The sequence below is a fragment of the Mus musculus genome, chromosome 18 (genome assembly GCF_000001635.26).
Source record: "Mus musculus strain C57BL/6J chromosome 18, GRCm38.p6 C57BL/6J".
Classification (NCBI taxonomy): domain Eukaryota; kingdom Metazoa; phylum Chordata; class Mammalia; order Rodentia; family Muridae; genus Mus; species Mus musculus.
The window spans coordinates 13,446,556-13,458,588 of NC_000084.6; the positions used below are offsets into that span (position 1 = coordinate 13,446,556).

The 12,033-nt window shown below is 41.6% G+C and overlaps 1 long non-coding RNA gene across 2 annotated transcripts; it reads left to right on the plus strand.

The window, feature by feature from the left end:
- The first annotated feature begins 1,098 nt into the window (after window positions 1-1,098).
- Gm36689 lies at window positions 1,099-10,130 on the plus strand. Of its 2 annotated transcripts, none has more exons than XR_386061.3 (3): window positions 1,099-1,350; window positions 8,573-8,636; window positions 9,525-10,130. It is a non-coding gene; the product is annotated as a predicted gene, 36689 (long non-coding RNA). The 2 variants fall into 2 exon arrangements; XR_877192.2 differs by lacking the exon at window positions 1,099-1,350 and adding an exon at window positions 7,443-7,575 and having other exon boundaries at window positions 8,550-8,636; window positions 9,525-9,623.
- Window positions 10,131-12,033: the final 1,903 nt, after the last annotated feature.

Here is a 12,033-nt window from a genome sequence, read left to right on the forward strand (position 1 = left end):
GATTCAACTCAGTGAGCCAGGGTGACTTGCTGAAAGTTGTTTGTTGTCTTTACCAAGATGGGTGACAATGGTTAAAGCCACACATGTGCATCCAGATAATGTTCCCACTGGGGAGACGTATATGTAAACACATTAATGTATATATTTAATTGGGTTATAATCTATTGACCATAGGTACTAAGACACTGAGCAAGCAATTAACAAAACAGCTTTGACTAAATATAGTTAGCTCTAAATATAGTTGGTTAATTGGTATTTAATATGCTTATTAAATGTCAATTAAGTATCTTTAGCAATGAATTGGTAGCTAATTAACTTACTATAGCTAGCCAGTTACTTGACATTTGAACAGCTAAATATTCTCTACAAGTTTAATGTTTTAATAAGAAACAAATTATCCATGTATTGCTCATGAATTTTTCAGTTAGTTTAATGAGATTTAAATGTATCTTGCAACTTGGATGCATGTTTTTCTTATAATCAACTGGTATTTTACATTCCACATCTCTTTTAAACTCAGAGGGCTGCTCATAGGAGAAGAAAAAGCTGTGCAATTATTCTGAAGAAATATTCTAATATTGGTTATATCATCGGACACTCAGTTATTTCATGGATCAGGAGCCCCATGGTCTTTGTCAACTCCATGGCATTGAGCCCCATGGAATAAATGTTGTTTGTGGCTAGGGAGATGGCTCAGTGAGTAAAGTATTTGTTGTGCATGTGTGAAGACCAGAGTTTGGATCCCTAGCACCCACATGAAAGCAAAATCTAGGCAGCATTAACAGTCCTGTAATCCCCGCCTTTGAAAGGTGGGGACCAGGGATCCCAAAAGCAAGCTAGCCAATGAGATGAGTCATACTGGTGAGCTCTGGGTTTGATCAAGAGAGTCTGCTCCAATAATAAGGTGAAGCCCAATATCAACCCTGGACTTCATATACATGTAAAACATACATATCACAATGCACACAATACATACAAACATTCATACATACATAGGTGCACTTGTGTAGATACACACAAATGGAATTAAAGTCTTAAAAAGGTATACTGTATAATCATGCTAACTGATTTCATGTATAACTCTTCTGTGTTATCCAGTTTTATTGCTGCCATGACTGATGCCTGAGAAAAACAACCTAAAGGAAAGAATTACAGACTTTGGTTTGCTGAGATTTCAGTTCCTGTGTCCTTGGCCCTGCTGGTTCTGGGCCCATGCTGCGGTAGAATTTCTTGCTGTCCAGAAGGTGTGGAGGAGAAGACTGCTGAATCCCATGAAGACAGGAAGCAGGGAATGAGGGCAGGGCTGCAGACCACCTTCTGCGACCAGCCAGGGGAAGACACGTGTATCAGGTAAGCCTTGAAGGCAATGCTTCATATTTAAAGCATAAAGTCACTTTAAGATAACATAACACATGTTTGGGGTCTCTAAATCATATATACTCCATCTTAACGGATTCCTGATTGGGAGGGACAGCTTGGTCTCAAGGTACCCAGGCTGTTCTTCAAACAGCATGCCTCAGGCTCTATCTCTACCTACTCCTTCCCAAGGTTCTATTTACCTCATTAAGTTGACCATGCAGCAAACTGTTGCTGTTACATCCTGAAACTGTTGACCTGTGACTGTCTCCGGTTTGACTGTTTTAGATTAACTTAGTTTGTGGTCTTAAGTGATTTCTGTGTCCATCTCTCTGTTTGTCTTTCAAAGGCTAGCCCATGATTTATAGCATGGCTGCTTGCTTATGCTGCTGGTGGTGTGGAGCAATGAAAGCTTGCGTGCCGTTCTGTTAGCTTGTTTTACACACTCTGCACTTCATAAACAAGGGTTCTTTTATTAAACACTTGCAATAATTCTAGTGCCAATTACCCTCACTCCACTAGAGCTTTCACACACCTCCAACATATGCTCTCCTTAAGCTAGAAGGGAAAATCCATTCAACGGGCAGGAGGGGCTCAGCGCGTCTCCCACAAAAATTGCTGTTGAATCATTTTGAAATGATTTCATGGCTTGCGTTTATTTTATTTTTTTCTAAGTTTTTATGGTTTCAAACTATGGCCATTATTACTGACTAATTGATAGAGGTTTCAGTCAGCCTTTATGGTGGCAGCTTAGCTCAGGTTTGTTTCCAGGGGCAATATACATTGTTGAAGTTAATTGTTCCCCGGCCACTTTTTCCATATGGCAGAGTGAGTCTCTCTGTAATAGCTTTGGAATGATTTATCCAGCATTTGTCATTATCCCTTGGATGTTTCTTGGGAAGTCTCACAGATCTTTTGGGGGCCATAGGACCAAAGTGAAGATATTGCACCTGCTCGTCCCAGAGTCTCCCATTGCCTCACTGTGATCACACACGTGGAGATGTCTTGATAACGTTTCTCCACAGATGAAGTAGATCGCTGTTATCCTTATTACCGTTGTTGATGTTATTGTTGTACAGGTGCAAAAATATCCCTATTTTGCTATTTATAAATCTTCCCCTCTGGACCCACAGCTAATGATTACTGCTCTCTTAGTCATCTGTTGACATATTTGGAGTTCTCAGTTCATGTTGGAAGCTACTGCTGTTTTCAGAGAAAGTGGATGAAGCAAGGGCTTGGGTACCGCTGTAGTAGGCTGGAGCAGCATGGTAAAGAAGCAGAAGCCAGATGCAAATCAAAGAGATGTAGTCTCAAGCTCACTTCTTACATGATGGAGTCCAAAAAGTAACTTATAGCTTTGATTTCTGCTTCTTTAAACAGGCAATAAACAAACAAACAAACAAAACCTGGCAGTTATCATGTAGGACTGATGAGAACTAGAGAGGTGCTATGCTTAAACGATTGAGCTTGACAGCTTGTAAATGCTCTCAAAAATAGGTCAGGAGCTGGACAGATGGCTCAGCAGCTAAAAGCACGTGCTGATCTTCCAAAGGACCGGAGTTTGGTTCCCAATACCCATGTAGGATAGCTCACAACCACTTTAACCCCAGCTCCAGAGGATCCAGTGCATTTTGGGGGAGGGGTGGCTGCATGTACATCTACACACGTTGGCATGTACTCACCCACACTAAGTTATAAATAAAACTAAAGCCTAAGCCAGATGGTCAAGTACCTTTCAGCGTGAGTGCTTTCCTAAGTTGTAGATCCTAAGATAACCCAAATCCCATGAGACTCAGTAGAAAAGGAAAGCAAAGTAGGTTTAAAAGCATACTCTGGTCTTATTACCATCTGATGAAGAAGATTGCAAATGAGAAAAAGCCTTGTGCTGGATACACCGAGCTTGAAAACATTGGCCATCAGGACACCTGGCCATTTTATTGATGCTCCCTAAGTCATATAACTGTGCAATTTCCTTCCATAGTTCTAAATAGCAAACCAACTAAATTACAATAAAGAAGTTTCAATATTTGGAGAAGAACCATGTGTTGAAAATGTTCACAAATGTATTCCTGGGTACAGCAGACCACTAGAACAAAGGCATAAACATTTTTCTACCTTCATACAATGAGGTTCAGTGTAGAAGATGTACACACACAGCCATCTTGTTCAAGGCAAACAAATATGTGTGATTTTCACCAGGATCATATCTTTGCACTCAAAAGAAGCTGGACTCACCAAAGCTGACTGCTACAACCGAGCCTTAGAGAGTCCTTACTAGATTGTGTCAGCTCATTTATTGAGGGGAACACCTTAGCTTAAAAAGAGAATGACTTTATGCTCTGAATTTATAGTACACACACACATAGACACACACACATGTACACACACACACACATGCACACGGATACACACCCCTACTCCAAGATGAAAATAAGAACAATTCAATCACCCAATATTGAGAATCTGCTGTAGCCAAGCATGCACTGTGCTAGGCTCTGGGGAATGGATGATAAAAATGAGCCTGTGAGCTCTCAGTGGAGACAGAGGCTTATAAATGTTTCCTTCTTCAGTACAATACATACAAATAGGGCTTTGTAAGCTCAAAGGGGTACAGAGTACAGAGAAAAGGGGGAGTGTATTGGTAAAAAAAAATATAATTCAAATATATATTATATTATACACATATATTATGTTTTATATGCTACATATGCATATATACATATATAAATATATATTGTGTACTGGATCTTTGGTAATTCCACATCATGAACCACGATTCACATCATGTACCCTGATTGTACTTATTTCCCAGTTTTTCCATGTCTGCCCATACTCTTGTGACTTCCCCCAAACATTTTAAATTAAAATAAGAACAAGTCCAACTTGTGTTATTTATATACTCACTGGGGCATTTCAAACTCTCAGTGGCCTTCCCTTTAAATAGAACTGACTTGTTCCCCTCCCCTACTCGTGTCAGAAGACATTCATTGTGGAGAGCTAGCTTCAGTATCTCAGTCACATGTCTAAAGTTCGTTCTCTTTGATAGTTTCCTGCCTAGGAGTATTACTTTTGGGGGTGGAAGGGGGATGGGGGATAGGGATGTCCACAATTCAGTTTTCTTAACCTAATGCTATTTGCACGTTATAACAGTAGAATTGCAAGACCCATACCTATGGGATTTAAAACTCTTGCTATATTCTGCATATTTGTTCAGCATGTTTGTTCATATTGCCACCAAAATTGGCTGGAGAGACTACAGTCAAGATGGAGTGAAGTGATTGGGGTGATATTTCCTACTTCTACTTGGTTGGTTGTTGAATTAAAATGAGTAGCTATTTTATATTAAATGATGGTATTTTATTTATTTATTAATTAACATATTAAATTCACAACTAAGAAACTTACTTGGTACCATATGCTTGTTATATGTAATATTAACTAATTGTTCACAACTGCCTGGCAAGCTTCATTAGCATTGACAAGTACCAACAAGCTCTCTCCCTCTGTTTTCTTTCCCACTAAAGTATTCACAATCACTATCGCTACTTAATGTCTGGGCTCACATCTATTATCCAAATAATTCTGCTGTTTCTCTGAGACTTCCAAGGTGCCTGGACTATAGTGGATGCCCTGATGCCAGCTGGATGTTCTCAATGCTTTCCCTTTTGTCCATTTTCCCTTTATAGTATTCGTCACAGATTTCTAAGTTTGCTTTTTAAAAGACAGATCAATTCATACCCATACCTTTGCTGAGAAACCTTCTGTGACCTCTGATGACTAACTGAGCAAAGCCTGAATCACTTAGCCTAGCATTGAAGACCTTAAAGGCTTTGATAGCAACTTAGTTGTCCTGTTTTAAACCCAGCTTCTCTCTGCATTGTACACCCAGATGCCACCCTTACCTATGGATACAGTTCTTTATGCCCAAGCCTTCTATTTGTATGAATCTTAAGACCATCTTGTCACCTTGCTAAGATTTTACCAGACCATCTCTCAACAGTTAACCTTAGGAAGCCTTACCATGTCATGCATTGTTTCCATGGATACATGTAGACAAGTTTCTATAGCATCAGGAAGCTCTTTATTGTTCTACTAGTAACCATTTGTGAGTATCTCTTTTTCTTCTTATTTAGGGTCCATATAAAACAGGAAGTGTATGTGTCATGTATACCAAGGACCCACCATAGCCCAGTTTCCAAGTCCATAACATATAATCAAGTAGTACTATCGTCATTTTACAGAAGAGATCTAGTGTTCAGAGACATTGACAAACCTGGATAGTGTCAGTGAAAGGGACAATACTAGAACCCTTGGATATATTTTATAGTGTAAACAGTTCAGGCTAATATCTACAGATTTCTGGTTTTCCATGAGTCAACGTATATTGGGTGATTCATTTATTATTTGTTTTTACGTAGTCCAAAATCACAGGCATAGTATTACCTTCATAGGGGCACCATAATAAAGTCCTATGGGAATAGGTCCCTGGGAATACTAAATAAAATGCACTTGTTTGCCTACAGTTCTGGAGGCTAGAAGTCCAAGATCAAAGTATTAGTAGGGTTGCTCTCTTCTGAGGACTGTCCTCTTGGCTTGTAGGTAGATGGTTCCCCCCACTCCCTGTGTCTTCACATTGTCTTCTCTCTCTGTATGGCTGTGGCCTACTTTCTTCCCATAAGGAAGTATCCATCATACTGGATCATAACTTGCTCAATGCAATCATTGTGCTTGCGTGTATGTGCATGTGCACGATGTGAATGTGCATGCATATATCTGTTTATGTGTATGTATGTGTAGAGTTCAAAGATCCATGTTAGATTCTTTGCCTATTGTTTTTTCTACATTAAATTTTGAGGCAGGGTCTCTTATTGAACTTGTAGGTCACCAACTTGACAAGATCTTGTAATCCTCAAGTCTCCACCACCATTCAGTACTGGGATTATAGCACACACTTCCATGCCCGACTTGGGTGCTAGGACTCTGAACTCAGGTCATCATACTTGCGCATCTATTTAGCTATGTAAAAAAGATTCCTTTTAACAGAAGCAGCTGACCCCTGTTGTTGAATTAGGGAAGGCTGAAAGAACCTGAGGAGAAGGGCAATTCTGTAGGAGGACCAGCAGTCTTAATTGATCTGGACCCCTGAGATCTTTCAAACACTGGACCACCAAACAGACAGCATACACCAGCTGATATGAGGCCCCCAACACATATACAGCAGAGAACTGCTGGGTCTGTGTTCATTCAGAGATGATGCACCTAACCTTCAAAAGACTGGAGGCCCCAGGAAGATTAGAGGACAGGTGGGGTGGGAGGTGGGGACATCCATGTGGAGGCAGGGTGGGGTGGGGAGGAGGTATGGGATGTGGAGCAGTCAGAAGGTGGATGGGAAGGGGCGGGGAATGAAATATGGAGTGTAAAAAATGAATTACAAATAAAATAAAATTTAAAAAATTCCTTTTAATTCAATCATATCTTTCAAGGCTTTATTTCCAAATATAGCTATTCTTCTGACATCAAAGGTGATTTGATTCAGTATGTCCCATAGATATCAAAATAGGAGACATATAGATCCTATAAAATATCATAGTATTCTCATACCCAATGCACATTCCTACCTATACAGCTATTATACTAATTATTCAGGGAATAATGACAAGAAGAAAAGCCTGCACATCTTCAGTGTAGATGCATTTTTCCACTAAATACTTTTTGGCTGTGGTTGGTTGAATCTGTGGATGGGGAGCCCTCAAATACAGACCAAAACTGTACAGTCATGCTCTGAGGTACTTAGGTTGAAGGATTTCAACATTTGAGTTCTGAGGAAATGCAACAGAAGATACAGAAAGTATCTCATAGGTGACCTTTGCTATGGCAAGTGCTAAGCCATTGACGATGACCCCTTTGATGTTCATAAAGCCGGCAACCATTTTGTACCTCCCCTTTCATTGACTTTTAGTATTTATGGTAGAAGAGAGACAGGGAAAACTACCACATGGGCTCTGTAGATAGTTTATTAGCTGATGGAGGTTAGGTCTCATCTCATCTCTCCAGCTTGTTGGCCCCTCCCCCTTTTATAGTTCAACCTGAGCGCCTGGATCTCCATTCAGCTGGTCCTCTGTACCTGCAGGCTGGGCATGCGTGGATGCAATATCAGCATATCGAAACTGTCTTTTTCTTAACTATGACTGGAACTGAAGAGACGACACAATCAGTAAGGTGCTTATGACTTACCAGCGTGAGACCTTAAGTTCTTCAGAACACCTCCAAAAAGCCAGGAGCAGTTGTGCGTGTATTCAGTATTGGAGCTGAGGAGTGAGACAGGAGGATGCCCAAGGCTTAAACCAGTCACTCTAACCACTTCGTCGAGCTCTGTGTTTTGTAAGAGATTCCGTCTCAAGAAAATAAAATGGAGAGTGATTGAGGAAACACTCAGTGTTGATCCACACACTCACACACACACACACACACACACACACACACCTGCATCCACACTAAATGCATAAATAAATAAATAGTCCATGTATGCACTTATGTTGTTTCAGTTAGGGTTTCTATTCATATTGAAGAGACACCATGACCACAGCAACTCTTACATAGGAAAGCATTTAGTTGGCGTGGGCTTACAGTTTCAGAGGTTAGTCCATTATCATCATGACAGGGAGCATGGCCACAGGAAGGCAGACATGATGCTGCAGAGGTAGCTAAGAGTTCTGCATCAGAATCAGATTGACAAAAGGAAGGAAAACAGGCTGGGCCTGGCTTGAGCACTTGAAACTTCAAAGCCCACCTTGAGGGACACACTTCCTCCAACAAGGCCACACCTACTCCAGCAAGGCCACACCTCCTAATAGATTCACTCTCTATGAACATGTGCAGACCCCTTTCATTCAGAGCACCACACATGTACATACTTTACTCCATTTTCGTCTTTATCTCTTAAGCAATACAGAACAACATTTACTTGCACAGCCTTTTCCTCAAATTTGGTATCCACCTAATCTAGGGACAACTAAAAAACAATCTTGCAGGCATGTGCAGGTTCTGTGCTGACACCTTGACATCTAGAGGAGGCCTGAGCATCAGCAGACTGGGGTTTTTTTGGAGGGTGGATCCTGATCCTACTTCCCCGCAGACTGGCTATTAGAATATTTGCCTAACCACAAATGTGCTTGCCACTTTGCTACTTACAGATGTCCTCATATTTTCTGCTCAGGCTATGGATGGTTACCAGGGTAACATCAATGAGGTGAAGAGTATTGGCCAAATGCACAGGACAGGTGAGTCGATTATAAATTAGAGATCCTTTCCCTTAAGTGCCTGGGCCCTTTGTCTAACGCTGAGAATCATGGGACAAGGGGTTGTAAGGAAAAGCCTGGAAACTTTTCTCTTTCTAGTCAAAAGGCCAGATTTTCTCCTGCTTTTCTGAAGGAAACAGATCCTGTAAATGATGACAATATCAGTCACAGCCTTAATGCCCACATAAAAGAGCAATTGTGAGGTAGTCACCTTCTCTCGAGTCCCTGATGTGTCCCAACCACTTTTAAATCATCACACTCTTTCTTCTCCACAGCAACAGTGAGCCCAGAAGGCCAAACATCTAAAACACCCTCTCCCCAGGGCCACTTCTAACTCAATAAGAAAGTTTAAAACTCCTGACAAAGTCTCTCCTCTTTGTCTCGCTTTATACTCCCTCCAGCGTCTTCCTTTTCTATTTCCCTCTGTGATGTGAAGGATTACGGCTTCAGAAGTACAATGTTCTAGGAATACTGGAAGACTCAAAGACCAAAGAGGCAATGAGCAAACACACCCGAAGGTCTGAAAGAATAGGGCTCTATAGACTGGCATTGGGTGTGACCTTGCCCTAGGGGATTCTGAGTGTACAAAACCAAACATAAGAAATTTGCACTAGGGAAATTCAGGCATAAACTGAACCCATAGAGCTCTGGGAATGTCCAGCCCATGTCCAGATGCTGTCTTCAGCTTTTATAACCATCTCCATGTTCATCTTGTCCTTGAATTTTCTTATATATGTGTAACGTACACGAAGCCCTCTGCTCTTAACAGAGAGCTAGTTGCTAAGTTCATCTTCCTCCCCCTCCCCCTCACTCAATCCCTTCCTTTTCTCTCCCTCCTAACTTTCACCCCCTTTCTTCTTTCTGTGCTAGAATGAGAAAGAAGAGCCTCATACATTCTAAGAGCATGAACATTGATCAGTGGCTCTCAAACTTCCAAATGCTGTGGGCCTTTCACTCAGCTCCAGTGACTCCCCGCAACCATAAAATTATGTCTTGCAACTTCATAATTGTAATTTTGCTACTGTTATGAATCATAATGTAAGTATCTTATCTACAGCATATTTGGTATGCAACCCCATGTAAAAAGGTCATTCCCTCTCAAAGGGGTCTCGACCCACAGGTTGAGAATCACTGTCATAGAGCACTCTGTTTGTAAGCAGACTGCCCCTTGGAGAGATTTTAAGACGCCCCTAAGTAGCCTCTGCTTTCTAATGTTTTGGGACACCAAGTCTTTTTCAGGAGGCCATAGCTCAGCTATTTGGCCTCTTGGCATCGGGTGAAAAGACCATTGAAGAAAGGACAGGGAATTAAAACCGGAGCTTATCACCTGCTGAGGCATGTCAGCAGGAAGCTGACCTTCACAGGGGCATGCATGTGCGTTGTCTTAAGGATTTTAACTCAGAACAGCTAATGTGTCAGGAGTATTCTATCTAGAAAATCATGTCACTGTTGGGAATAAATCCTGATACTCTCCCAGTGTTTTCCTGAATATGTATCTTTCAACTTTCTCTGTAATGCTGGGGAAATGCCAGAAAAAGGAGGACTTGGGAAGGGAATGCCACCATGCCAAAGGCCATGGGCAACAACAGAACCAGAGAGAAGCTAGGAGCCTTTCTCAGTACCAAATGGGTCAAAAATGGGAGCTTCCTCAGGGGAGAAGGTGTGTAAAAAGGAATGAGGGCTTTGGGATGGAGAAGAAAGAGGATACAGGGGGGACAACGTCTATCTCCGAGGAGCTTCCTGTCCACATTAGAAATTTCCAGATATTCTGGGGTCCTTGTTCTTGCATGGGAATGAGATCTTTTAGTTCACCGGGGCTAGGGTTACCCCAGATATTCATGCCTTCCACTCTTCCCTCTGGTGTGAGTGTCACAGGAAACCTGAAGTATTCTGTTGGCAGCTGTGTGTGTGAAGGCCATGTGCTTGATCTTCAGTAAATCAGCTCTCGGGGGTTCCTGTTCCTTCACTTGGAGACTTGGGAGCATGATGTGTTTACAGGTTTGTCACGAGGGTTGAAATGGATAAAGACCCAGAGCCTGGTGGCCTGTCTGGTGTGCAGGAGGCTCCCCATGGGGACTGGATATGGAGAGAAGAGACAGAGGGCAATACTTCTAGGTCAAGATGTTGGACAGTTCTCTGTACCCAAATGGTGTTCCACAAATCTTAAAACTGATTGTCAAACTTTGCATTTGAGGAGGTACTGAACCCCATGTATGTCCCCAAGGGCATGTCTTGGCTGGACTCACAAGACACCTTTCTCTACAACCACTGAGGACAGCTGTCTACCTGGCTAGGTCTTCTAGTTGTCTTCACTGATGTCCCCACTGCCCCCCCCCCCCACACACACCGTATATATGGTTTTCTTTCTTTATGTGGTGAATTCTATTCCCCTCAAAGGCTAGCTCTTATGTGTACTCCATTAGGAAACTTTGCTGATCTGAACTTGCCACACATTTAAAATATCTCTTTTCTGTGCTGACATAGCACAGATAAACACCCTCTTCTCTAGTCAATGTGATGCATGTTTCTACCCCCTTGACTTCAGCAATACTAGGTGTTGCAATATGAGGTGAACATGGATGGGCCAGAACTTAACACATAAAGGATATTCAAAAAAGGGCTTTTAGTGACCAAATGCAAGTCTGAATAGATGGAAATGAGAGAGTAGCTCTTTATTTTAGTTTGTGTTTTGAGTATTACAGATCCTATCCTGGCATTTTGCTGCTGACCTACATCTCTAGCCATAGTAGCTGTTTAATAATTGCAAAGGATTTGAGCTATAGGCTGCATTCAGATGACAGGACCATAAAGTCATCCTACTGATACTGATGAGCCTAATGACAGTGTTCACAGAAGGTGGAGAAGTTTCTAGAAATTCAGCCTCTTCTTGCAAATAGATATATCATGGTAGAGTTGTACAGAAGGAGCAAGTGTTTAACTCTTGTAATTAGGAAGAAATGCAGGAAAAGGGTGTCTGGATTCCACCCAATACAACCTCCCTTCGCATTATTTGTGGAAATAATGGATATGTTGCTGTCAGAACCAGATGGATGGGTCCCAGGGGGGAAACTCGCCAACCTGACTGTGGATCTGTAAATTGCTCGCCACTGAGAACTATCCAGGGCATACCTAGTTCACAGGAATTGGTTGAGTGACTTGCAATTATCATGATAATCAATTAGTTTATCGCTCCTGCTTTGTAGAAAACTTGCTTAAACATTGATGGCCCATAGATACATAACCAGGGCTGAGCCATGATGTAAGGTGTGTGGCCAGGGTGTAAATGTATGGTTTAAAATCCAAGGGAAGAAAAAAAAAAAGACACAGAGATGGAAAGGCAGGACAGAAAGACAGAAAAGAAGGATAAGAGGGAGGGAAG